The sequence below is a fragment of the Pinus tabuliformis genome, chromosome 5_1, assembly GCF_031772625.1.
Source record: "Pinus tabuliformis cultivar Carrire ecotype Pingquan chromosome 5_1, CPIR1, whole genome shotgun sequence".
NCBI lineage: Eukaryota > Viridiplantae > Streptophyta > Pinopsida > Pinales > Pinaceae > Pinus > Pinus tabuliformis.
The window spans coordinates 637,959,855-637,986,434 of record NC_142305.1 but is presented as its reverse complement, the minus strand read 5'-3'; the positions used below and the strand labels follow the sequence as shown (position 1 = coordinate 637,986,434).

The 26,580-nt window shown below is 40.1% G+C and overlaps 1 protein-coding gene across 3 annotated transcripts in view; it reads right to left on the bottom strand.

The window, feature by feature from the left end:
* Positions 1-26,580, bottom strand: part of LOC149166583 (uncharacterized) — a 75,396-nt gene that overhangs the window by 32,984 nt on the left and 15,832 nt on the right. The window lies entirely within an intron of this gene.

The following is a 26,580-nucleotide window of genomic DNA, read 5'->3' as shown; positions in this document are numbered from 1 at the left end:
TTACTTTTGGGCTCCACTGCATTCTTGAACAAGCCCTTTACTACCCTTCACACCTCAGCCCTGTTCTTACCAGTTGCGGCTCCTCAGATTTGTCCTTCAAACCCTTCGTTCCAACCCTTAGCAGACCTCCCACACACTCGGCCTTCTCCCTGTAGTCCATTAGGTCCTCGACTTAACCAACAGACCCCTCTTTCAAGCCCTCAACACCTAATCTAGGTCTCAACCTATAGATATGCATCGCATAAGTCTCGGCCTTTCATTTACTGCTTCAAATCAAGGCTCTTGTCATCTCCAGCTAGGTCCTTTTTGCCCCTTTCTACTACAAGACAGACACTTTGTAGATTGTGACTAGGATCTTGATCTCTGTTGCGGCCTACCTCTGCTTTCAGCCACAGATCCACCTTCCCTTGCACAAAAAATACACGGTCCCTACAACAGAAACCTTAGGCCTCTTTCATGGACAAAGCTCGGCGTTGAGTGATAAAAGGTGTCTTTTTAACTCCTAATTATCTTCACATTAATTATCAATCCAGGTACGATTTTCTATTTCAAGAGTGTACTCAGTTTGAGGTGGCTATTTACTCAAGAGTAATGTTTCTAAATTGCAGTACAGTGCTCTCAAATACAAGAATAAATGGATGCAGCTGGTGAACTCAAATTGCAGTTAAAAGAAACTCAATGCTTTGAAACTAAATCATTTACTCAAGAAATTACAACAATTATCAGTCAAGAATGCAGTAGCAATAACTCTTTCCTCTGTCAACTGATATAAATGAAATCAATCATGAACAAGATCCTCAATCTGAGAACTTAGACAGTGATAGTCAATGTCCTTTACAGTTGTTGATCTTACACTCCACACCAAAACAATTAACTGGAAATGACAATTCAATCAATAATGCTGCTAGTAGAAATGGAACAAACACACTTGCTGCAATAACATTTAAAAGGCAAAACCAAATCCTTGCATGAAAGAGATAACAACAAAGCCTATTTGAACAACAAAGCTAATTTACCGGAAATGAACAGCAACACTAAATTAATGGAAATGAACAGCAAAGCTAAATTAATGGAAATGAACAACAAAGCTAAATTAATGGAAATGAATAGCAAAACTAAATGAACAGCAATCTGTAATGAACGACAGAGTCCAAAGTGAACAGCGAAGCTTTATAACTAGAATGAACAGCATAACAATTTAAGTTGCAAAGGATAATAATCTTGTTATGATGGAAGAAAATGGCAACGCGATTCAATTACAATTTTATGCCATAAAAAGATTTCAGGGAAATGTAAAGAAACAGGAAATTGTAAAGCAATGCAATTCAAAGAAATGAAAAGTAAATCAAACCATCACACGACTGGAATTGTAAAGTAATGGTACAAATAGCAAGTGGATCCACCAAGGCTGGGCCCTTAGCCGCCAATGAATACCGCCGGATTACTTCAGGAGATGTGAAGGAACTGCAACTGTTTTTATATATTCATCATTGCATAATCGTTACAGCGAGTTCGTGCTCTGCTTCAACAGCGAGAGTCAATGATCAAAGTTACAATTTCAACAGTAAGTCTCCCATTCCTCTATCCTATCCTATCTATCTCTAATCTAATGATCCATCTAATTCTCTCTCTAATCATCCATCATGAATCCCCTTCTTTGATCTCTGTTCTCATTTAAATACACAGAGAGAAAAGAGAAGTTACAACCATGATGATTACAAAATGATTTCTATTACAAAATTGGATTGTTCACAACAAATTGATAAACAAGATCATATTTGAAATATCTTCTCTTCAATCTTTCAAAAGGAACACGTCGAATTTGACATTGTAACTGAGATAATTTGGAAAACGGCCACAACAGCGAATCTGAGAAAAACGTCTTCAGAGAACCGTCTGTTTCTCCTAGTACGGACTGAATTTGGGAAAATTGCTCATTACAAAACTAATTTGGTCCGTTCTGAACAAAACCCATGTTTCGGATTTTCCAGATTCTTCTCCATTTGCCCGAACCATTCAATACAAAATTGTCACTTCTTATTCCAACGAATTTCTGAGTTGGCACATTTAATGATGAGTTGGAGATCAAATGGAAAATATCTTGGAGGCTAAAATGGTGAGTGATGTTACAACCAATTTATTAATAAACCATCATTGGTAAAAACATGCATAATAATCAATTTATTAAAAATAAAGGAGAAGAAATCATATTTATCCATAAGAGCATAAATAATTATAAAATGGAATTATATGATAAATGACATGGTAAAGAAGAGTAGAAATAGATGAAATAGGTGTTAAAAAGTGATAATAATAATAATGACATATTAACGGCCCAACACTCGACTTCTTTTACAGCCCTACTCGACCTCGAGACTTGGCTCCTCTAGGGCTACATCCTTCTCGCCATCACGCACAATGAAGTCCTTCTCATTAATATGTCTCATGAGCCTCTCCTTAGGCTCCTTATATACTTTTCTTTAAGGTAATTTAGGAAACCAATAAAACTTAGGGTTTTAACCTCTTCACCCATAGAATAATTAATTAGTTCTTTTTTGGTTCTAAACCCACAATTTGGGCCCAAACCCCCACTTTTGGGTAAATCGTCCAACAAACTACTTTTTGGTGGGTTGTCCTCTCTTGGAAATACCTTCCAAGCTAACCAAAATCTAAATCTCCCTCTTAATGAGGAAGGTATTTCCTTCACGCTTCCAGCTCCATGACTTTCCTTGCATGCTCATGACCATCATCGCATGAGTCATGATTTTCCTTGAGTAGCCATATCCGACTTGTATGTGCTATAGCTTCTTTGTACTTGGCCCAGATTTATCTTGCATGGTGCATGAATGTTCTCGCATGCAACATGACTTTTCCAATGTGATCCATGCTTCTCCTTGCACGACCTACGACTTTCCTTGCACCACCATGAATGTCATCTCATGATGATTGTCCTTGCATGGGCTAAAAACACCTTTATCTCAATAGAACCTGAATATTCAAACTTTCATATGACAGTTGACAATCCTTTGCAATCTCCCTCTAAAGCTAGACTCCCTCTGAGTCCACACAACCTTCACTAGAATACTCTGCTTCCTACGCACACTCTGATTCCAGTGTTCTTCAAAGTGGCTTTGATACCATGTTGAATTTTCCTTAGGCCCTAGATCTGGTTTGAGGCTAAGCATACACACAAACAAACTAGGAACCCACAACTTTCGAGCACTTTGCACATGGAAATCTTCAGCAATAAATAAATTTAGTACACAAAGTGTTGAGCACAAAGATCGATTATTTTATTAATCCATCAATAAAAGAATCATAGGGCTCCCATACCAAGGATCATGGCCCTCAATCACTAGTACAACAAGAATACATAGTATACTAAACATAGGTCTTGTGTTCTATTGCTTCAGATCTACAATCTGCCCACAAAACATATAAGGATAAACAATCTTACTTGTTGGTCAAGCCCTTCTCCTTCAGCCCTTTCACCCCACATTACCCTTTGTCACACACAACTACTCACAGTGGCTTGATCCATCAAATGCACTACATATCAGTGTGTAATATCTTTGCTACTCATAATGGATCTGCACTTCAGACCATTGTATATTAGCGCTCCAGCAATCAACGAACTCATAGTAGATGTTGCCCATCAACCCACTGCATATTAGCCCTCAAAATGCACTATGTTCACAACTTTGTTTGTGAAGAGACTTTAAGACAAACTCAGCATCCTTCTAAACTTCTCCTAGCAACATTCTTAGACCTAGGCTAAACCCTTCTGCGCATAGATTTCTTAGATCAGACTTTTGAGAGACCTCACAAGCTAGCAATCTCACAGGCGTTTTTGGCAGGCTCATCAACAAGACTCTAGCACATAACAAATCTCAACGAACTTTGTCCTTGCCCTTGTCCTCACTATAGTCTGCCTTTACCACTCTTGGATTGCACCCACTTTGTTCAACCTTCAATTCTAGGCCTCAAACTTCGCATAACTACCACTATTTCGGGTGCGAGTAGACCTTTCTTAGATTGTTCAAGCCTCAGCGTTACTTTTAGGCTCCACTGCATTCCTAAACAAGCCCTTTACTACCCTTTACACCTCAACCTTGTTCTTACAAGTTGCAACTCCTCAGATTTGTCCTCCAAAGCCTACGCTCCAACCCTTAGCAGACCTGCCACACACTCGATGTTCATTTGTGTAGCTTGGGAGGTACTCCCACAACCCCAAGGCAATAGGTTTGGGAGGAAATGGAACAAAAATTTTGTGGCTGAAATACCCAAGCAGTGGGGTTTTGAACCCAGAAAGGGGTCTAAAATCTAAAAAGAAATATTATTATTTCCTAAGCTCTAGAGGACTAAAACCCTAAGTCTAGAAGGTTCCTAAGAGAATAAAGGAGAAACTATTTGAAGAGGCCTAAGGATCAAGGCTAAATAAATCAAGTGCAGAGATCATTTGATCGTGGAGGCTAGTAGATATGTACCCCTAAAGAAGGCCAAGCTAGAAGGCCGAGTAGAGCTACAAGGAAAAGTCATGAGCTAATCCAATGTAGCATTCTTCTCGAGTGAAGTCCGATCCATGAAGGTCACATACCTCACGAAGCCGAGTTGGATAAAGTGCAAGAAGAAGGGTTTTGTGTTCGTCTTTTTGTCTCATGTTCTGGTCCAGGTTCAAGGAGGATGTTGGCCGAGTTTGGTGAGGGTTTCAGTGGGCAAGTCTTTGCATCCAAGTATTGGAAAAGCCCTGTGGAAAAGGGTTGGAAGTTTTGGGCTAATTGCAGTGGTACTCCAGTGATCTGGCCGCAGACTCTTGTACCTTATTGGAGGGTTGAAACACCTTAAATGGGATTGTTTTGGTATGCCATGAGGGATGGAGGGATGTTGGAGTAAGGTCACATGCCTCAAAGGGCTAGCGCAACAAGTATAGGGCTAGAAGGAGGATACTGCAGGTCTGAGGTAGCCCTACATTTGGGGTTGCAGAGATTTGTAGCAGGCCTAGAAAATCAGTCATGAAAATGCCTAGAACCGTGATTGTTTAGAGGCTAAGTGGCAGCGCCCTCAAGGAGTTAGATTGCAAAGGTTGGAGGGTTGTCCATGAGGTCTTGGGCAACGGTTTTGATATGCCATAGTTAGGGTTTCTTCCTATGCATAGAGGCATCCTATGATCTGTCCAAATCTCAGTGAAAGAATAGCCCATATCTTTGATGAATGAAGAGGGTCGAGACACTAGAAAAGGAGGCAAACTGACTCTTTGTTGTGGGCAGAAGTTTGAGAAGGAAGGACAGCAAGAAGGGTGACTTAGTAAAGGAAGAGAAGGTTTGTTCAAGTGTTTGAATAGCCAGTTATAATTAGCTCTAAGAACAGGGATATAGAAAGCATCTTATCACTGTTAGTGGGCTGCTTGGAAGTGCCCTAGATCTAGGCAATTTGAGGAGACAACTTGCTGAAGAAAGGACGACCTTGGAAGCCCTAGATCAATCATGACGTTGATTATGTATGGGCCAATGATGCTTGGGAGCGAAAACGGGAGCGGGAGCGACCATTTTCAGAAGCTCCCGGTTTGGGAGCGAATCTGGGAGTGATTTTTTTAAAAATATATATATATTTTTTATATTTTTTAATTTTTGATACATATATGTCAACAAAAACATGTAGAATGATGAATTAGACATAAAAAACATAAAAAAACATAGATTGATCATTGAACCATATCACATCAATCATCTAGAAATTATAATCGTCATCAACCATGTCCACAAGTTAGTAAAATACATATTACAACTGCAACATATTGAGTCTCATGAATCATGATTCATCAAATTCAATCTTAAAGTTTCAACTTCAAGCTTTCAAAATTGAAAATTCAATAACATTTATCATCATTGATCACCAAAGTTGTACTTGTAAGCTAAGTTTAACCATTACAAGAAGTAATATCTAAGATATTTCTAAGTCCTAACTTCTAACTGTTAACATGATATGAAATGTTATAAATTTATAAAATGAAACATGAATAATGAAATGAAATGAAACAACTTTAGTCTTTCACGAAGCATCATATTCATAATTCACAATCATTACCAATGAGTTATAATTGCCAAGGCCCAACTTCAAACTTCAAATTTTCATTGTCACAGTGATATATTGTTTACAAAAAATCATTATGATATGAAAGAGTCAAGAGTCAAGAGTCAAGGACTCAAAACTCAACAGTTATGAAAACTAAAGTCTAATAGAAACTAAAAAAGACAAGTAAACTGTAAATCTACATGTGGCCCTTGCCACGAGAGTCTCCAGGAGTATAAGCAGGTCGTGGTGGTCTTCTAGGAGTCTCCCGCACAAACCGACGACTAGAACTAGAACCTCCACGTGAGGGTGTAGATGGAGGTGGCGACAGCAAAGGAACAAGACTCGGACCTCGAGCACTGCTACTGGATGGTGGAGGTGGAGGTGGAGGTGGCATGGCTGCTTCATCTTCATCCCTTACAAGTTCCTCTTCCAGTTCTTCAATATGTACAATGCCATCCTCCAAATTGTCATCCTCTGGGTGATTGTCCCAAATTTTATATGTGGGATCCTCATAAGCCCGATCACAGTAATGACTCAACAACCTCAAGTTGTAGTGCACATAAACCAAGCTTTCTGCTCGGTTTTCATTGAGTCTGTTTCTTTTCACATTATGTATGTAGTTGTAGGTGCTCCAACACCTCTATGCAGAAGAAGTATTTACAACCTGTGAAAGAACTTTTTTTTCCAATTTTGGCAAAAGTCCGTGGCCGCCATATGTTTCCCACCATGTGAGAGTATCAAATCTATCTCTGTCGTCCATTGCATGGAAGTTACCATACAAACCAGTGCCACTGAAGTATCTACCTATTTCAAGGCGCACAACTGCACATTCCTCCCTGTCAGGTACCAACTTTTCTAATGCTTCCAAATATCCTTTAGTTACCTCTTGATCTAAATGGGGTTTGGTCCTAACCCCACCCCCTGCTGCAGGTTGGCCCAACCAAGATGTAGAGTAGTATTTTGGCGTAAGGATATACGCCAAGCAATGTAGTGGAAGATTAAGCCTATTCCACCGTTCACACACACAATCATGAATCAATTTGTACAAGTTGGGATCTCTATTATGAACAATATCTTTTATTTCCCCCAACATGGTATCCATTTGCTCATACACCTCGCCAATCACTGGTTTGTCTATATCTGCAAACCGAATCATGTGATAAATTGGCTTGGTGAAATCCAATACCTGCCTCACACTTGTCCAAAACTGCCCATCAAGAGCAGCCTCCTCCACCATTTCAAAACCTCCAATGTCAGCTGCATTTGTAGCCCTTTCCTTTAGTACCTGCCAATGTGGACTTGATACCATGCTAGCTAATGCCTCTCTTACCTTCAAAAGGCGCCTGAAGGTGAGGTAATAGCTACCAAATCTGGTCTTCGCAATCTTCAACAACTCCAATCTCGAGTGACTGCGGAAAAGGCCATGGGTATTGCTATGATTTGTAATAAATTTTATCATTTGTTTGCCTTTCTTGTACAAATCACCAATCCATTGGTATTGTTCACTTTTGTTCTTGACAATATCATGCAACAGAAGGTTCAATGTGTGAACCAAACATCCAGACCAAAATATGTTGGGGTATTTATCCTCAATAATTGCTCTCGCTGCCTTACAATTAGGAGCATTATCAGTGATGACTTGGATGACATTGTATGGGCCAATACGCTCAATTGTTTCAAGTAATGCTTCTGCAATGTTGATGGCGGTCTTGAACTTGTCTGAGTAATCATGTGCAGTTAGAAAGATGGGACCACTAACAGACACAGCAAGAACACTTATCAATGGCTTGCCTTTTACGTTCGTCCATCCATCAGATACAATGGACACCCCATGGTCAGTCCAAGAACTTGTCATTCTATTCAAAGAATGTGATATTTTTGCTTTTTCATGATCAAGGCCAGCGGTTCTTGCCTTGTCATACCCAGGGCTCTTGTATCCTTTAGGGGCATCATTTACGGCAGAAACCATTTCGTGCCAATAAGGTGAGCGAAGAACATTGAATGGTATCCCACATGCATAGAGAAACCTGTAAACCTTTGAATCCACATCATTCCTACACCCCTCATCAAGGAAATATGATATGGTTCTACGCCTTAAATATGATGACCCTGTGCCTCCATATCCACTGCCTTGGGAGGATGCTGAAGGAGTTCTTTGTGATTGTGAGCTTGGTTCAAAGAAACCCCTTGATTTTTTTGATCTGTATTGGGCTTCCTCCTCTTCCATTATGTATTTGGCTCTATGCACTGCTGACACCGTTGTACAAGTTTTGATTCCTATTTGTTTGTCTCCATCCCATGGCCTTTTCCCGCAGAGGTGTCTTCTAGCACGGGTGTATGAACCTGTGTAATCAGTGTTGCAATGGGGGCAATGAAATTTAGCGGTTCCACCCCCTCTCCCTGTTTCAGCCCTGTTAACATATTTCCACAATGGAGTTTGGTCTTGTTTAGTTTTTTGAGGGTCATGTTCACCCTCCTCTAGCTCCTCCTCATCGGGGTTTTCACCAATTTGACTTTCTCCAGCTTCTTCATCCCCCTATTCAGTTTGGCCCCTCCGTTTCCTACTCTCCAGCACCATAATAACCATAAAAGGGACCAGGAAGAGGAAAATGCCAAGAAATATAGCTAGGTCCATGGTGTTTGATGTTTGTAGGGTTTTGATTCTTGAATCTGCAAATTAATTTAATTTATTGGGATTAATTAATTTAATTTATTAATTTAATTTAAATTCATGATTTTTAAACTCAATAAACTAAATTAAATTAACTAAATTACTACCTAACTAAATTAAACTAACTAAACTAACTAAATTACTAAGTTACTTACCTCTGCAGGCTTGCTCCTCGCTCCTCGGCACTTGCTCCTCGCTCCTCAGCACTTGCTCCTCGCTCCTTTGCTCTTGCTCTTGCTCCAAGCTCTTGCTCAATGAAGTGATAATGAAATTTTTTTAGGCCCATTGGGCTTTTAAAACAAAACAAAAAAAATTAAAATTCGATTTTTTTTGGCGTCCGCAGAATTTTTTTCCGCCGGATCGCTCCCGGCGCCCGTCGAAACGCTCCCGGAGCGATTTTTTAATGCCCGGGAGCGATCGGGAGCGATCGCTCCCGGGCGTTAAAAATCGCTCCGGGAGCGACGGAGCGATCGCTCCCTGCAACGCTCCCGAAAATGGCAGGGAGCGCAAATTTTTTTCCGGGAGCGGGCTCCCGCCCGGAGCGCGATTCGGGAGCGAGTTCGGGGGGGGGGGCGCTCCCCCGCAACTATGGTATGGGCAGCTATGGTGTCCCCAAGAAGATTGACAGAAGCCACTGATAAGTCAGTGTGAAGGCAGATCTATTGGGCCCTGGATCAGAAAATGTGTATGGGTAGCTATGGTGGCCCCAAGAAGAGTGACAGAAGCCACTGATAAGTCAGTGTGAAGGCAGATCTATTGGGCCCTAGATCGGAAAATGCGGGAGGCGTTTCAGAGATCTGAAAGGGCAGATTTATAGGCCCTAGGATCAGCATTCTGATGTGACCAGAAGGTTGACAAGTGGGTAGATCTAAAAGGCCTTAGTACAGTGATCTTGGAGCAGCTAAGACAAAGTGTGAAGGCAGTTATGTAGTGTTCACAAACGAAGTTGTGAACAATGTTTCTTGTGCGCGAGTATGTAGTGGGTAGGACTTATCTACTATAAGAAGCCAGCCTTAGAAGTCCTCATGTACAGTGATCATTGAAGGACTAAAGAGCTGTTAGGAGGGAGAGTGATGGAGCCCTAGTTCAGGAGTTGCAGATAGGCAAACTTCAGTGATAAGTGGGCAGCTCCAGAAGACCCAATGAGCAGACTTCTCAATGGAGCTAGAAATTTGCTAGTGTACAGCAGATTCCTCGGAACAATCAGATTTTTCCTGTCCACATTCAGGTATCTGCAACTGGACTTGAGACTACAGCATTTCAGTGCCCGCCAATTGGAACACACATGCAAAGACCTGGCTGTGAAGCTTTTAATATCGACAGCAATCAAATCAAAGTAAGTCCGAACAAACATGTATAATGATACAAAAAGGTAATGTGACTATCTTACAAATATTTAAATAGGATGTTAGTTGATATCAATTCAAAAAGTCAGCTCATGAAAATAAATTGCTATAATAAACATCATCCATGGTGTCAACCTATGAATATCACTGATTCCTGTGTAAATGAAGCTACACCAAAACCTTCAGAATTTTTGTGTAAATACTAAATTCAATGGACTGGTTGATATAGAAGTGGCCCCAGAAAGACCTGAAAAACTGATGCTTAGTTATATGAAATTGATGTTTGTTCATCTAATCTGCAAGTTCCAAAATGACTAAAGATAATTTACAAAGATGGCACAGCTAGAATAAATTGGGAGAGAGAAATTTCAAAATCCATGTAAGAGAAACTTCCCCCACTTTGTCCTTGTTTCTCCACTTAACCAGTTTATTTGTAATTTATTTTTACTTTGTTGGGTTTGACTTTTCTTTCAAAGACTTTGATATTTTATACGTAAATAGGTTTCATGCCTACGATTTTATTATTTATTTGCAACATTATTCTCTACTCTTCTACTGTTAAGACTGATGATGACTGAGGTGGTTTCAGCTCAAAAATATTTCACGCAGTAAAAAACAGAAATTAAATCACAATCTGTGTAGAAGTTAAGACAACAAATAGAAGTATACAATAGCTTCTAGCTAACAGGTGCAACACAAGAGCTTTGATCAATTGACAGATTTCATTCTTCATGAACTGCTAGTCTACTTTCCTTCGGTAAAAGGTGAATTCTAACCACACCCCCTGGTTTCCACAACTTTCACATATTACAATGACTTTTAATACCTAGATGTCCACCTCTTGCATATTTGGCTCATAAAAGTCAATGTTCAATGAACAGTTTCCCGCAAGCTGCTTAGACCATATATCTTCAACTTTTGCCTAGCCTTTCCATGTCTTCTTGTGTTTGATTAGTCACTGAAAGCAGATCAAAAATATTGATCATCGTTTTTTGTTCACCTCTAAGTGGAAATTCTTTTTGCATGGGAATCTTTGTTATTTTCCAAAAGCTAGTTCCAAGGCTCATTATCATCAGGAAAACTGATATATATTTATTATTACTTCAAAAACAGCACCCATCACACAAAATAAAATGAGTACTACAAGATGAATATTATTGGGCAACAAGTGCTCATAGAAGATTTAAAATCTTTCCAGCAAGTTTAAAATGCAATCTGCAACATTCCACCTGATTTGCAGGGCCATTGCATCCGACATTCAGCCTAGATATAAATCAGGTATCACCACATATTAATAACTGTGTAAATCAAATCTAAAAGCCATTAACGAAATTACCTCTAAACACTATTTAATGAGGCACCAGTATTCCCATTTGGGAATATAACATCACCTCTAAGACTCCCAATGATGCTCCATCCAAAATCTTCTCCAAATATTACTTGATATTTATCAAGAAGACTATTTTTAAATGCCAGCTAAAACATGTTCTGATTGATTAATCCAGGCTATCTGTCAATAGATTTTCTATTTATCAAAATCTAGCATTTAATAAAATTGTGGAAAGAGGAGATGGTTCTCACATACCAAAGCTAAAGATAATGGCAAGTTGAAGTGATCAGCAGATTGGGAGGCAAGAGGACCCGCCAGATGTGTTCAAGGTGCGTGGATTAAAAGAGTTGTGGGGCACCACAGCAGCAAGTAGGTCAAGTGTACTTTGTTCAGGGTAGATTGGCGATCATAGGAGTTGACACCAAGCCCTAGTTGTGCCCTTGTATCAGGGTTGTCTATAAGGGCCATGATCATTGGTACAGGAGCCCTAAGACTGTTGTATTCTAGATTGTAATATAACAAGTAGTGGGTTTAAAAGGTAAAAAAAATTGTCATGTGCAATAGTTGATTCACTGATCGTTGTTATACCATTGTGCAAAGTAGGAATTGTTGTGGCATTTGAGTGTGTTTATGTTTGAGATTTTAAGACCCAAACCAAATTCTTGACGTCATGGAAATTCAACATAGTATCATAGCTACTTTGAAGGGCCAATGGATCAAAGTGTGTGCAATGGGAGCAATGTGAGCAAGTGGAGACCATGTAGACTCAGAAGGAGTCTAGCTTCAAAGGGAGCAGCCCTGTGGAAGTTTGAGATCTTCAGGTTCTGACGAGATGGGGCAGAGACGCTACTGAGATAGTGTGGTTCATTCTATAAGGTATGTTGCAAAGGTGGATGCCAGATGGGCTAATGTCACCAGTGATGATGATGGATACTTCCTAGCAGTGGAAGTAGCTCCCTAACTAAGAGGGAGTGTTGAATTGTGCAGCTTCGGAGGTACTCCCACAACCCTAGGACACTGGGTTTGGGAGGAAATGGACCACAAATTTTTTGTGGGTGAAATAACCAAGCAGTTAGATTTTGGATCCAAGAAGGGGTTTAAAATCTATAAAGAAAATTGTTATTATTTCCTAGGGTGTAGAGTGTTGAAGAAAGTGTAACTAGGTTCAATCTTCATAAATGTAATTTTGATCTTTGTACTTGTAAAAGAAAAGAATTATTATTTTTATCATTAACAAGAATGGATTTCTTATCCATTTGATAGGTCAAGCACATGTTGAAGTGCTTCTAGGAAAGTCAAAGAGTCAATGTGATTATTGAAGACACATGTGGGCATGTTACACTATGTAAACCTATGTATTAGAGTTAAAGAAATATGTTAAAGGTGATCCTCCAAAGCAAAGACAAGTCTCCTCTTTAAGTCGGCTCAAAGAAATGAATTTTTGGTGCACCTAAAGTCAAGTCGGCCCAATAGGAGGGACAGACTCCTGTATATAGGGCCATTCGACCTCACAACTAGTCCATCCATCATCTCTGAAATCAGCGAAAACAAAGGTTGAAAAAGAAGTGCGAAAAAGGAGCATAAAGGAGATTCTAGGGCAGCGAAGAAGAAGGAAGAGAAACCGAATTTGGGAGAGTTGTTTTGGGGCTAATCTATGCCACACGTGCAAAGGAAGAAGGGTCATTCTGCTGTCATAACAGAACCCTAAGTGCAGCAACATAAGAAGAGGTGTTTTGGGTGAAAAAGGGGCTCCAAATAGGCCTCCATCTCAAGCGAAGGAAGTCTCACCTAAAGCGAAGGAAAGAAGCAAGAAAAAGGACCAAGTACAAGTCCACAGGTGCGAAGAAATCAGACCTGCAGTAGGGTAAAGAGGATCAGCCTCTCAACTAGGAAATATCTCTCAAGGAAGGTCTCATTCTCTAGCCTAAGTGTCAAAGAAAGGCAAGATTGTCAAGCAAAGTAAAGAAGGAAAAGAAGACTCCAAAGAAGAGGTCTCTAAGGAGACCTAGGGTTTCTGCAGTTGTCGAAAAAAGCCCTGCTAGTTGTTGGAAGAAGTGCTAAGGAAGAGATCAAGGTGCAAAGCAGAAAAAGGCATTGATTGAAGTACAAAAGGAAGAGAGACTGTGTCTTGTGCTTGGAGGACCCACTGGTCAAAGGTCTAGGGTTTGGCATTTGTCAATTGAAGCTTCAATAAGAGAAATTTGCAAAAGGGGTTTCCTCTCTAGGAGAGAGAGATTTTGCCCTGGCTGAGAGCCAACATCTTGTGTTCTTGTCTCTTTTGTTTTTGATAATTGTTTGATGAAGAAAGAGATCACACACTAATAATAATAAGAGAAGATTGTGTTAATAAGAAAAAGTAAAAAGTGCTTCACAAATAGTTATCATCGTCAAAAGAATCTCATCATACATAGATGCCCTAGATTCTTCAACATGGTTTCAGAGCTAAGGTGACACATCAAGGAAGGGCATCTCAAGAACACATAGAAGATTGAAGCATCGGCATCAAGAAGCAAGGGCACACAAAGGTTGAAGCATTAGATCTACAAGCAAGGGTTCCAGATCCATCAAAGACAAGGAGGATTACCATCTCCTCTCCTAGATCCATCAAGAAGGACTACCAGCCTAGGAACAAAGAAAGAAGAAAGCCTTCCATCTAAAGGCTTCTACAAGAAGGTTCATCCAAGAAGGGTTTACATCAAAGACTCATCATCTTCAAAGGAAGGTACTCAAATCCAGACTCATCATTGAAGATCTCCATATCTACACAATGAGAAGTTTTCATCACCAAGCAAATCTCTCATAAGGCACCTTGAAGGAAGCATCTTGAAGAACTCCAAGATCTAAGAAGTCAAATCATCAAATCTTCAAGGAAGCAGCAAGGTCTCTTCACAACAACTCTCTCAAGTAAGTATTTTTATGTCCTCTTCTGAAAATATCAAAATGTCTTTTTGCAAGGAAAGCAACAAATTGGTTGGGACTGCTAATTTCCTTGCATGGAAAAAGAGGACTGATCTACTTCTCAAAGAAAATGAACTTTTGGACTACATCAAAGGGAGTGTCACTGTTCCTACTAAGGAACAAACTCAAGCCCTAGCAAAGTATAATAAGGATGAAACAAGGGCTCAAAGGATTCTGATATAATCCATCAAGGACCCTCTCATTCCTTATGTTTCCAAACTTGAAACATCTAAAGAAATCTATGATAAGTTGGTGGAGCTATTCTCAGTTAGTACAGCTGGAGAAGTGATATCGTTGCATAATGAACTATATAAAATGAAGATCTCCAAGGAAGAAGGAATAGCTCCCTACTTCATGAAGGTCTCTGAGATGAGAGACCAACTGCAAGAACTAGGAGAAGTTATGTCAGATAGAGAGATGACAACTGTGGTGCTCAATGCATTACCTGAGGAATGGGGCAACTTCACATCAAATATATATGCCAAGAAGGAAGCTACCCCGTTGAATGAACTTTGGTCTCTATGCAAAATTGAGGAGACTAGACTCAAAGCCAAAGATGATGTGGGATCAAAGGAGCAGGCATTTGTTGCTATGGCCAAGAGAAAAGGGAAATTTGGCAAGTTTGGTCCACAGAGAAAGGGTAAAAGAGATATGTCCAAAGTCCAAGCCATGGTTGTCAAGAGTATGGACACTATAAGAGGAATTTTCCTAAGTTCAAGAAGGACAACAATAAGAGGAAACAAGAAAAAGCCCACGTTACCCAAGAAGTGAAAGAAGAATAGAAGAAGCAAAAGAAGGAGGACCCTCTGGATCTCTACTATGATTGAGATCAACTTCTTCACACAAGTCTTCTTTAAAGTCTTGGGTATCATAGGAACATGTAGAAGTAGGATAGAATGCATGATTTATGAGAATGGTATCTTCAGGAATATAGAAGCATTATGCAGAGATAGCTCAAATAAAGATATTCATGTAGGAAGGATGTAGCCATTGAATGAGCTCATCAATGCATAAATGAATGATCATGATCAAGAAGAAACATCTTAGAAGGCCACTATCATTAGCAGAAAGAAGCATTTGCAGGATGAGGACTATAAGGGTCCTTCGGTGAAGTATTCAATCAAGGGTTCACGACTTTAAGGAAAAGCAGATGTCTCGATAAGAATTCCACTTATGAGGATTCAAGAAAGGATGATATGTAGGCAAAGAAAAATGTAGCAAAGCAAAGGAGATTGAGGCAATCTCAATCTAGGAAATTGTCAAAGGAAATTGTCAATCTAGGAAATTGTCAAAGTCATGTCATCATTTGTATCAATGAGCATGGGAAATTGCTCTGGTAGCATGGTCAAGAACAGGGTAGATCTCTTTCATTGAAGATATGCATGAAGACATGGTTCTCATACTGAAAAAGGTCAACATGAGAAATATCCTTATATGAGGTATGAGGTGGTTGACAAGAAAATCTATAAAGAAGCATATGAGATAAAGAGATCAGGGATAAAAGGACACCATGGACACTAGGAATCAACATCCGACAGATTTGTTGAAAGCATCTCCCGAAGAAGGCACAATAATTCTGACAAAGGAAGAAAAAGATCAAAGGACCCTTGACACCTGGAAAGGCCTTGGAGATGTGAAAATGTAGGATGTTGATGATTCAAGCCAACAAGATGTCATGATGGAAAGCCATCTCGTAAGGTACTATTTGATTTAATGTTATATTTTGATTTTTCTTGAGTAATATCTGGATGTAGTCATGTAGGGCTACTGGAACAAGAGTTGTAAGTGTAAGTACAACTAGAATTCATGTGGAGGATGGAAATTCCAGAAAGAAGCATGATGAGAAAGAAGTAGCCATGAGACGAGGGTTTCAAACATATATCAAGAAGGCCACTTTCCATGGAGAAAGGAATGACATGACGAACTAAGAAGTGATTGATGGTTGATGCCCTACAAAGAAGAAGCTCGACTGAATTTCATGACATCAAGGAAAGAAATTGATCAAGCAGCTTAAGGACCCACAAAGAAGAAGTTGTTGATGAAAAGGAGAGTCTCTAGTTGAAGAGGGAGCTCTGACAAGTCCCTAATTAAGAGGGTGCTTGGGCAAGTTCCTAGACAGAGGAAACTTGGGTACATTCCTTTACGGGAATGGACATATCTTCCCTAGTTGAGAGGGAGATATAGACACAACATTCTTGTCTTCACTGGGGAAGAAAGAATGGAGGAATGGGTAATCATCTGGCATCTGATACTCTTTGAGGATGTGTAGGGCATCCAAGAGAAGAGTAGGCAAGAGGATCGATATTCTTTGAGGGATGGGAACCCAAGATAAGAACATTGTTTTACAACCAGGCCGGCTCAACTCGGAAACGGCCGAGTCAAACCGAGCCGGTAAAAAAATGTGTGACCAGGCCTTTAAACCGGCTAGGTTGACCGAGTCATTAATGACCAGGCCGAGTCATCCAATGACTCGGCCTAGTCATCAATGACTCGGTCAACCAGGCCGAGTCCGTATTGACCAGGCCTAGTCATTGGAAAACGGCTGGGCAGCGTAAAAAATAAATTTTATTCACTTTTTTTTGGATTTGTGGTAAAGTTAAAATCAGTTTATGGATTCCAAAGGGTTTAGGTAAATTGTTAAGTGCTTTTGGGGTCCATTTCCCCCTCCCAAACCCTATTTAAGACAGCCAAATGCTCTCATTCACTCACAGCAGTCTTATGCATTTGAGTGAGAGTCTTCTTTGAGAATTAGTGAGCAGTTCTTGAGCTTGTTTTGGAGTAGCAGTGAGGAGTCTTGGAGAAGCATTGTAGCTGGAGTGAGGAGCTTCTTGGGCAGCCATTTGGAGCAGCATTGAGGAGCTGATTTTTGGAGCAAGCTTGAGGAGGCAGTTTGTGCCTGGAGGTATTTTTTTCCACCCTTACAAATCTGTTTTTGCTTAGTAAATTTTAGGTGCATATCAAGAAAGCTTAGAGAGTGTTTTTTGTCAAAAAAATGAACATTGAATCAATTTTATTTATTTTTTTCATTTTCAGATTGTTTTCCTAGTCAAAAAATGGCACCTAGAGCAAAAGATCCTGCTTGGGCATATGTTGAAATGGTTGATAGTCGGATGTGTTGCAAGTTTTGCCATAAGAAAATTAAGGAAGGTCCTGGGGGGATTCATAGGCTGAAACAACACTTGGCAGGGATTAAAGGCCAAATTACCGCATGTCCCTCTGATGAAATTGGGGAGATTAGAAAGAATTTGGTGGACAGCTTTGAAAAATTTAAAGAAGAGAAGGCTAGGCAAAAAGAGATACAGGCTGAGATTGGGAGGAAGAGGGAGATACAAAGAATGATGGCTACCAACCCCCACTATGATTTTGAGGGTTCTTCCTCTATCCCTCAAACTGATGCATCAAACCCTTTCCGTTATGTTCCTCCCTCTTTTGCTTCTGTTCAAAATAAGGGAAAGGGTAGAATGAAGGGTGATGTGTCTATCAAAAGTTATTTCACTCCCTCAGGCTCCTCTCCATCAGATGCACATGGTCCTGAAGTTAGTAAAGGTCTTGCTCAACCCACTTTAGATGACCATTGGAAGAAAGAATTGAGGGAGACTGCTTGTGACTACATAGCTAGATGGTGGTATGATGCTGATATCCCCTTTAATGCTGCTCGTTCACCATATTATGAGCCTATGTTTGAGGCCATACATGCTGCTGGAAAAGGCTTCAAAGGCCCTACTATGCAAGAGCTAAGGGGGTTTCGTTTGCAGAAAGAAATTCAATCCATTAATGAGTATTTGCAAGAGTTCAAGGAATCATGGGCAAGAACAGGGTGTACCATCATGTCAGATGGATGGACTGATCAAAGAAACCGTACCATCATAAACTTTCTTGTCTTCTGCCCACAGGGAACCATGTTTTTAAAATCAGTTGATGCATCTGATAAGGTAAAAGATGGCCACTTGTTGTTTCAGCTATTGGATGAGGTTATTGAGGATGTGGGGGTGGCTAATATTGGTCAAATCATCACAGACAATGCCTCTAACTATGTTCTTGCTGGTAAACTGTTAGAGGAAAAACACAAGACCATCTTTTGGACCCCATGCGCTGCACATTGCATAGACCTCATGCTTGAGGATATTGGAAAATTAGATTGGGTCAGAAACACTGTAGATAATGCCAAAAGCATAACAAAATTTATCTACAATCATACACTGGTTTTGAGTCTCATGAGGAAACACACTGGAGGCAAGGATATTATTAGGCCTGCCATCACTAGATTTGCTACACATTTTTTGACATTGCAATCTATGCTTTCCCAACATAGAAACTTGCAAAAGATGTTTTCCAGTGATGAATGGAATCAAAGCAATTGGTCTAACAAACCAGAAGGCAGAGAATTGAAAAGGAAAGTCCATGATGAAACTTTTTGGAGAAAGGCAGCAGAGATTGTGAAGCTTGTTGAGCCACTAGTTAAGGTGTTGCGGTTGGTGGATGGGGAAAGGTTGGCTATGGGCTTCATTTATGAGGCTATGGATCAAGCAAAGGAGCAAATAAAGACAGCATACAAGGATAGAGTGGCAAAGTATGGGCCCATTTGGGCAATCATTGATGAAAGATGGAACAATCAACTCCATCGCCCTATACATGCAGCTGGGTATTTTTTGAACCCACGGTATCATTATAAAGCTAAGGAGTCAGGAGCTTTGAGGGGGGAGGTCAGAGATGGACTGGTTGATTGCATTGAGCGCATGATCCCATCGGAGTCTGATCAGCTGCAGATACATCAACAGGTCACATCCTTCAGCAATGCAACAGGTACCTTTGGGAAGAACCTAGCAAAGATTGCAAGAGAAGCAGATGAGCCAGGTAAACAAAAATTTCAATTTTCAATTTCTTAATGGTTTTACAGTTTTACTTTTTTTATTAAAGACTAAAGTTTGTTAAATCATTTATAATTTGAAAGTTAGATATAATTTGTAATTTTGTTGAGCTTCAGCCTTCATCTAACTCATAATTCATTACACTCCTATGTTTTTTGCAGCACAATGGTGGGAGGCCTTTGGTGGCCAGTGCCCTGAATTGCAAAGGTTTGCAATTCGTATTTTGAGTCAAACTTGCAGTGCATCTGGGTGTGAGCGCAATTGGTCTGTCTTTGAGAGGATTCACATAAAGAAGAGAAACCGTTTGGAGCAAAAACGGTTGAATGATCTAGTTTTTGTCCAATACAACCTTCGGCTCAGACGGAACCAATTGCTGAACAAAAGACCTGATTCAGATCCCATTGTGTTGGAAGACATTGATCCAACATCAGATTGGGTAGTGGAGAGTCGTCTACCAGAGTTTGATCCTGATGAGGATCTTGATGAACTTGATGTTGGAGATCCACTACAGCATGTTCAGTTGAATGCAGATCCCAATCCACCAGCCTCAGTCTCACAGCCAGCTAGTAGGACTCCAGTTGTAGGTGCTTCCTCTGCTCAGCCACGACAGAAGCGCAGCCGCATTTCTACTCTATCTCAGCTTGCATCTGCTGCACAGCCTAGTGGTACTGGCACCACTTCTACAGTTGCAGTTGGAGACGATGATGATGAGGAGGAGCCATGGGGCCCCTTGTCTGACTCTGATGATGATGATCCAGAGATTGGTCGAGATGATCTTGGCTCCTCTGGCAGTAGCTACTAGCCTCCTTGGTTATTTGTATTTTGTTTTGACTCTTGAGTCTTTGATCATGTATGACAGACTACAGTTGACTATGTATTGCCATTGGGTACCATTTTGATATAATGGATTGGTTCATGAGCCTACTTTGATCATATGTTGTCTTCCATCTATATTATAATGCTGTGTGTTTGGAAACATGAATGAAAATCTTTAAAATTATGTTTAAAATATTTAAAATTATGTTTTTTTATAAAAAAAATAAATATTTAATGTATTTTTTACAACGACCGAGTCATTGAAATCGAGCCGGCCGAGTCATTACCGAGTCGGAGTCGGAGTCGGAGTCGATCCTCGGCCGAGTCGAAGTCGGAGTCGGAGTTGTAAAACATTGGATAAGAATAGTCCTAGAAGGTCATAGTCAGTGAACACCCAGGTGGGCATGTACCTTGAGAGACAATGATGAAGGTGTCTATAGTCATTGGTCTCGCCAACCTTGTGCTCTGATCTAATGAGAGATAAAGCTTTTAGTCAAGGCCTTGTCGTGGAAACAATGTTCGTTACTATGATGCTATAACAGATGGATTGCCAATCTGATTTCTCTTATGTGAATTCTTCAGATTGAAAATGTCCAAACACCTTGTAAAGTGATTTATGAATACCTCCCTAGTTAAGAGGGAGTGTTGAAGAAAGTGTAACTAGGCTCGGTCTTCATAAATGTAATTTTGATCTTTGTACTTTTAAAAGAAAAGAATTATTATTTTTGTCATTAACAAGAATGGATTTCTTGTCCATTTGATAGGTCAAGCACATATTGAAGTGCTTCTAGGAAAGTCAAAGAGTCAACGTAATTATTGAAGACCCATGTGGGCATGTTACACTATGTAAACCTATGTATTAAAGTCAAAGAAATATGTTAAATGTGATCCTCCAAAGCAAAGACAAGTCTCCTCTTCAAGTCGGCTCAAAGAAATCAATTTTTGGTGCACCTAAAGTCAAGTCGGCCTCACTAGCTCAAGTCGGCCCAATAGGAGGGAAAGACTCCTATATATAGGGCCATTCGACCTCACAACTAGTCCATCAATCATCTCTGAAATCAACGAAGAAGAAAGCTCGAAAAAGAAGTGTGAAAAAGGAGCATAAAGGTGATTCTAGGGCAGTGAAGAAGAAGGAAGAGAAATTGAGTTTGGGAGGGTTGTTTTGGGGCTAATCTATGCCACACGTGCGAAGGAAGAAGGGTCATTCTGTTGTCATAACAGAACCCTAAGTGCAGCAACATAAGAAGAGGTGTTTTGGGTGAAAAAGAGGCTCCAAATAGGCCTCCATCTCAAGCGAAGGAAGTCTCACCTAAAGAGAAGGAAAGAAACAAGAAAAAGGGCCAACTACAAGTCTACATCAACCACATGTGCGAAGAAATCAGACCTGCAGTAGGGTAAAGAGGATCAGCGTCTCAACTCGGATATATCTCTAAAGGAAGGTCTCATTCTCTAGCCTAAGTGTCAAAGAAAGGGAAGATTGCCAAGCAAAGTAGAGAAGGAAAGGAAGACTCCAAAGAATAGGTCTCTAAGGAGACCTAGGGTTTTTGCAGTTGCTGGAAAAAGAGCTACCATTTGTCGGAAGAAGTGCTAAGGAAGAGATCAAGGTGCAAAGCAGAAGAAGGCGTTATTAAAGGACAAAAGGAAGAGAGATTGTGTCTTGTGCTTGGAGGATCCACTAGTCAAGGGTCTAGGGTTTGACATTTGTCAATTGAAGCTTAATAAGAGAAATTTGCAGAAGGGTTTTCCTCTCTAAGAGAGAGAGGTTTTGCACTGGCTGAGAGCCAACATCTTATGTTCTTGTCTCTTTTGTTTTTGATAATTGTTTGATGAAGAAAAATATCACACACTAATAATAATAAGAGAAGATTGTGTTAATAAGAAAAAAGTGCTTCACAAATAGTTATCATCGTCAGAAGAATCTCATCATACTTAGATGCCCTAGATTCTTCAACATAGAGGACTAAAACCCTAAGTCTAGAGGGTTCTTAAGAGACTAAAGGAGAAACTATTTAAAGAGGCCTAAGGATCAAAGCTAAATCAATCAAGTGAAGAGATCATTTGACCATGGAGGCTAGTAGAGATGTAGCCCTAAAGGAGGTTGAGCTAGAAGGTCGGGTAGGGTTGCAAGGAAAGGTCGTGAGCTAATTCAACGTGGCATTCTTCTCAAGTGAAAATTGATCCAAGGAGGTTGCATACCTCAAGAAGCCGAGCTGGATAAGGAGCAAGAAGAAGGGTTTTGTGTTTGTCTTTTTCTCTCATGTTCTGGTCTAGGTTCAAGGAGGATGCTGGCCGAATTTGGCGACGGTTTCAGTGGGCAAGTCTATGCATCCAAGTATTGGAAGAGATGTGTGGAAAAGGGTTGAAAGTTCTAGGTTAATAGAAGTGGTACTTTGGCGATCTAGCCACAGACACTTGTACCTTATTGGAGGGTCGAAACACCTTAAATGGGATTGTTTTAATAGTGACGTGAGGGTTGGAAGGAAGCTAGAGTAAGGTCGCATGCCTTAGAGGCCCAGCACAGCAAGTATAGGGCTTGAAGAAGGATATCGCAGGTTTGAGGTAACCCTAGATTTGGGGCCGCAAAGATCTATAGCAGGCCTAGAAAATCAGTGATGAAAATGCCCAAAACCGTGGTTGCTTGGAGGCTAAGTGGCAGTGTCCTCGAGGTGTTACATTGCAAAGGTTGGAGGGTTTTCCATGAGGTCTTGTTTAATAGTTTTGATACACCCCAGTTAGGGCTTCTTCCTATGCAAAGAGGCATCTTATGATCTGTCCAAATCTCAGTGAAAGAATAGCCCAGATCTGTGATGAATGAAGAGGACCGAGACCCTAGAAAGGGAGGCAAAATGACTCTTTGTTGTGGGCAGAAGTTTGAGAAGGAAGGACAATGAAAGGGGTGACTTAGTAAAGGAAGAGAAGGTATGTTCAAGGGTTTGAACAACAATTGTAATCATCCCTTAGAACATATAGAAAGCATTTTATCACTATTAATGGGCTGCTTGGAAAAGCCCTAGATCTAGGCAATTTGAGGAGACAAATCGCAGAATACAAGGTAGTATTCGAAGCCCTACACTAGTCATGGCGTTGACTGTGTATGGTCAACTATGGTGGCCCTACGAAGAGTGACAAAAGCAGTTGATATGTCACAATGTGAGGGCAAATCTGTTGGGCCCTAGATCAAAAAATGCAAGAGGCGTTTCAGAGATCTAAAAGGGCGAATTTATAGGCCCTAAGATGAGCATTTTGATGTGACCAAAAGGTTGACAAGTAGGTAGATCAAAAAGGCCTTAGCACAGTGATCTTAGAGTAGTTAAGACACTCTGTGAAGGCAGCTAAGTATTGTTCACAAACAAAGTTGTGAATAGTGTTTCTTTTTAGTGAGCATGCAGTGGGTAGAAGGAGTTATCTATTGTAAGAAGCCAGACTTAGAAGTCCTCATGCACAGTGATCATTGAAGGACTAATAAGTTGTTAGGAGGCGGAGTGATGAGGCCCTAGTTTAGGGGTTGCAGAGGGGCAAACTTCACTGATAAGTGGGAAGTTCCAGAAGACCCAATGACCAAACTTCTTAATGGAGCTAGAAGGCTAGTATTGGGCCAAAGTTCAGTAACACACAAGGGAGTTGTGATCACTAACAGTGGCAAGATGAAGTGATCAGCAAATTGGGAGGCAAGAAGACCCGCCAAATGTGTTCAAGGTGCCTTGGACTGAAAGGGTTGTGGGGCACCACATCAGCAAGTAGGTCAAGTGTACTTTGCTCAGGGTAGATTGGTAATTATCGCAGTTGACACCAAGCCCTAGTTGTGTCCTTGTATCAGGGATGTATGTAAAGGCCATGATCCATAATATGAGAGCCCTAGGACTATTGTAGTCTACATTGCAATATAACAAGTAGTGGGTCTAAAAGGTTAAAAAAAATGTCATGTGCACTAGTTGATTCACTGATGGTTGTTATTTTGTTGTGTAAAGTAGAAGTGTTGTGGCATTTGAGTGGTGTTTGTGTTTGAGATTTTAAGACCTAAACCAGATTCTTGAGTGTCATGGAAATTCAACACTCGGCCTTCTCCCTGTAGTCTCTTGGGTACTTAGCTTAACCAAGAGGCCCCTTTATCCAGCCCTAAACACCTGATCTAGGTCTTGGCCTATAGATCTTAGTCATGTAGGTCTCAGCCCTTCATTTACTCCCCAAATCAAGTCTCTTGTCATCTGCAACTAGACCCTTTTTGCCCCTTTCTGCTACAAGACAAGTGCTTTGTAGGTTGCAACTAGTATCTTGATCTCTGTTGCGACCTACCTCTACTTTCCGCCACAGATCCACCTTCCCTTGTACTAAAGATACACGGTCCCTACAACAGAAACCCTCAACCTCTTTCATGGACAAACCTCGACTTCTTTTCCAGCCCTACTTGACCTCTAGACTTGGCTCTCTAGGGCTACATCCTTTTAGTCTTCACACACAATGAAGTCCTTCTCATTGATATGTCTCATGAGCTTGAGGCTCCTTATATACTTTTCTCTAGGGTCATTTAGGAAACCATTAGAACTTAGGGTTTTAAACTCTCAACCCTTAGAATAATTAATTATTTCTCTTTTGGTCCTAAACCAACACTTTTGGGTAAATTGCCCGACAAACTACTTTTAGGTGGGTTGTCCTCTCTCGGAAATACCTTCCCAGCTAACCAAAATCTAACAAATGAAGAATTTCAACCCCCACTCCGGTTATCAGTTTTCCTTATCACTCCATGCATTTAGTTTTAAATCCAAGCATGATAAAAAATTCTAAAATCTGAAAATGACAATATTTTCTGAAAACACAAATTTAGAGATTTCACAACTGCTGAAATTGCAAAAATAAAACACAACAAAATTATGACAGCCACACAGAAAATAACACAGTGATTTTTGGTCAATGTGACCCTGGAAAAACCCCCTACAACTCTTGGGGAAAACCAGTTTGAGAGCTCTTCTTTATTTCTAAAAATGCTTTTACAAAGAAACTGAAATACACAGTAAAAATTCCAACAACCACAAATTACAACTTATCTCGATTTCTGTGCTTAAACTCCACCTCGAAAATCATGCCAATCAGCAAACAGCCAAAACAGAAATTTTTACAGCAATAAAACAGCGTTAAATGTTGTACGGCCTACCTCGAAAAATGTGCCAAGAACTTGTTGTACTGACTGTACTGACCATATAGATTTCAACAGTACGACTGCCTCAAAATTTGTGCCCAAATCTGCTTCAAAATTTGTGCCCTTGCTGCTGTCCCTCTTCCTCGATTTCTGTGTCTCTCCTGCTGTACGGTTTTGCCTTGGGATGCATGCTAATAAAAGTTGTTGTCCAAATTTGCTGAAATGTTTTCTTGTTGCTCTCCTTCACTTCCTCACTGCTCAGAAATTTTCTCCTTGCTCTTTCTTCTCTTTCTCTCAAATGCTCATGAAAGAATGAATGATCTTTTTCTCTTCTCTTCTCCTTTTATTCTCTAAATGACCTTTTGGGTTACCCTAAGATCTAATGGCTGAGATTCATTTAGATCTAGGGATGAAAATAAATGTGCATTTAATTCTCACTTTGTATTTTTTAACTCACCCACTTAGCCTTTTACTTCCATAGTCACTTTTTCACTTTCTAATTCTTCATTGAGTTTAATAAAGTCACATTTAAATTAGAATGTAACTTTACCACTTATAAAGTCACTTTTAAATTAGAATGTAACTTTACCACTTATAAAGTCACTTTAGGAGAAAAGTACAAATAAATTTGGACACTTTTCCCTAGGCCAAAGATCAAAGCCTGCCTTAGGGAACCACTTGTCCTCTGGTACCCAAATTTAAACAACAAAGAGAACATTACAAAAAATAAGTTGTAGCCCTGTTATTAGGTGATATAGATAGAGGAAGAGGATAGGAAATTAGGAAAACCAGGCAAAACTAGGTTTTCTAGGGAAAATGTGAGACTGGTATTTGGAGAGGACATGTGAATGGAAGAAATCACTTCCTAAACAGAAAAATCCCTAACAAGGCAATTCATGAGGAAAAAGTTTTGAAAGGAACATTTCATGCATGGATAGAGAGAGCTTGGAATGGAATATTATGGTATACTTTAATGTTTCATTTCCTCATTCAAGTTTGGCTTGCATTTGAACTTCATTCTAGAGCATGTGCAAAAAAAGCACATTAGTGAGAAGGTGGTATTAGGGACAATCCTTACTCTACTTTAAGAAGTGAAGATCAAGGTTTGATCCTTGAAAGGAACCAATGTATGTGCAGCCTATATGACTGAAAATGTCATCTTCACATGGAAGTTTCCTCAAAACCTAGATAACTAGAGCATTTCACTTAGGTGTACTAAATTGTCATGAGACAATGCATCTATGGAGAGGCTACCCTAGATAGAAAACAACATGGATTTGGAAGAAATAAGAATGGTTGCTAGCAAACAAGAAAAACTAACATAAGATCAGTGTCTAACAAAGGACCATAAATAAGTCAATCGGACTACTAGGTACAATAATGTC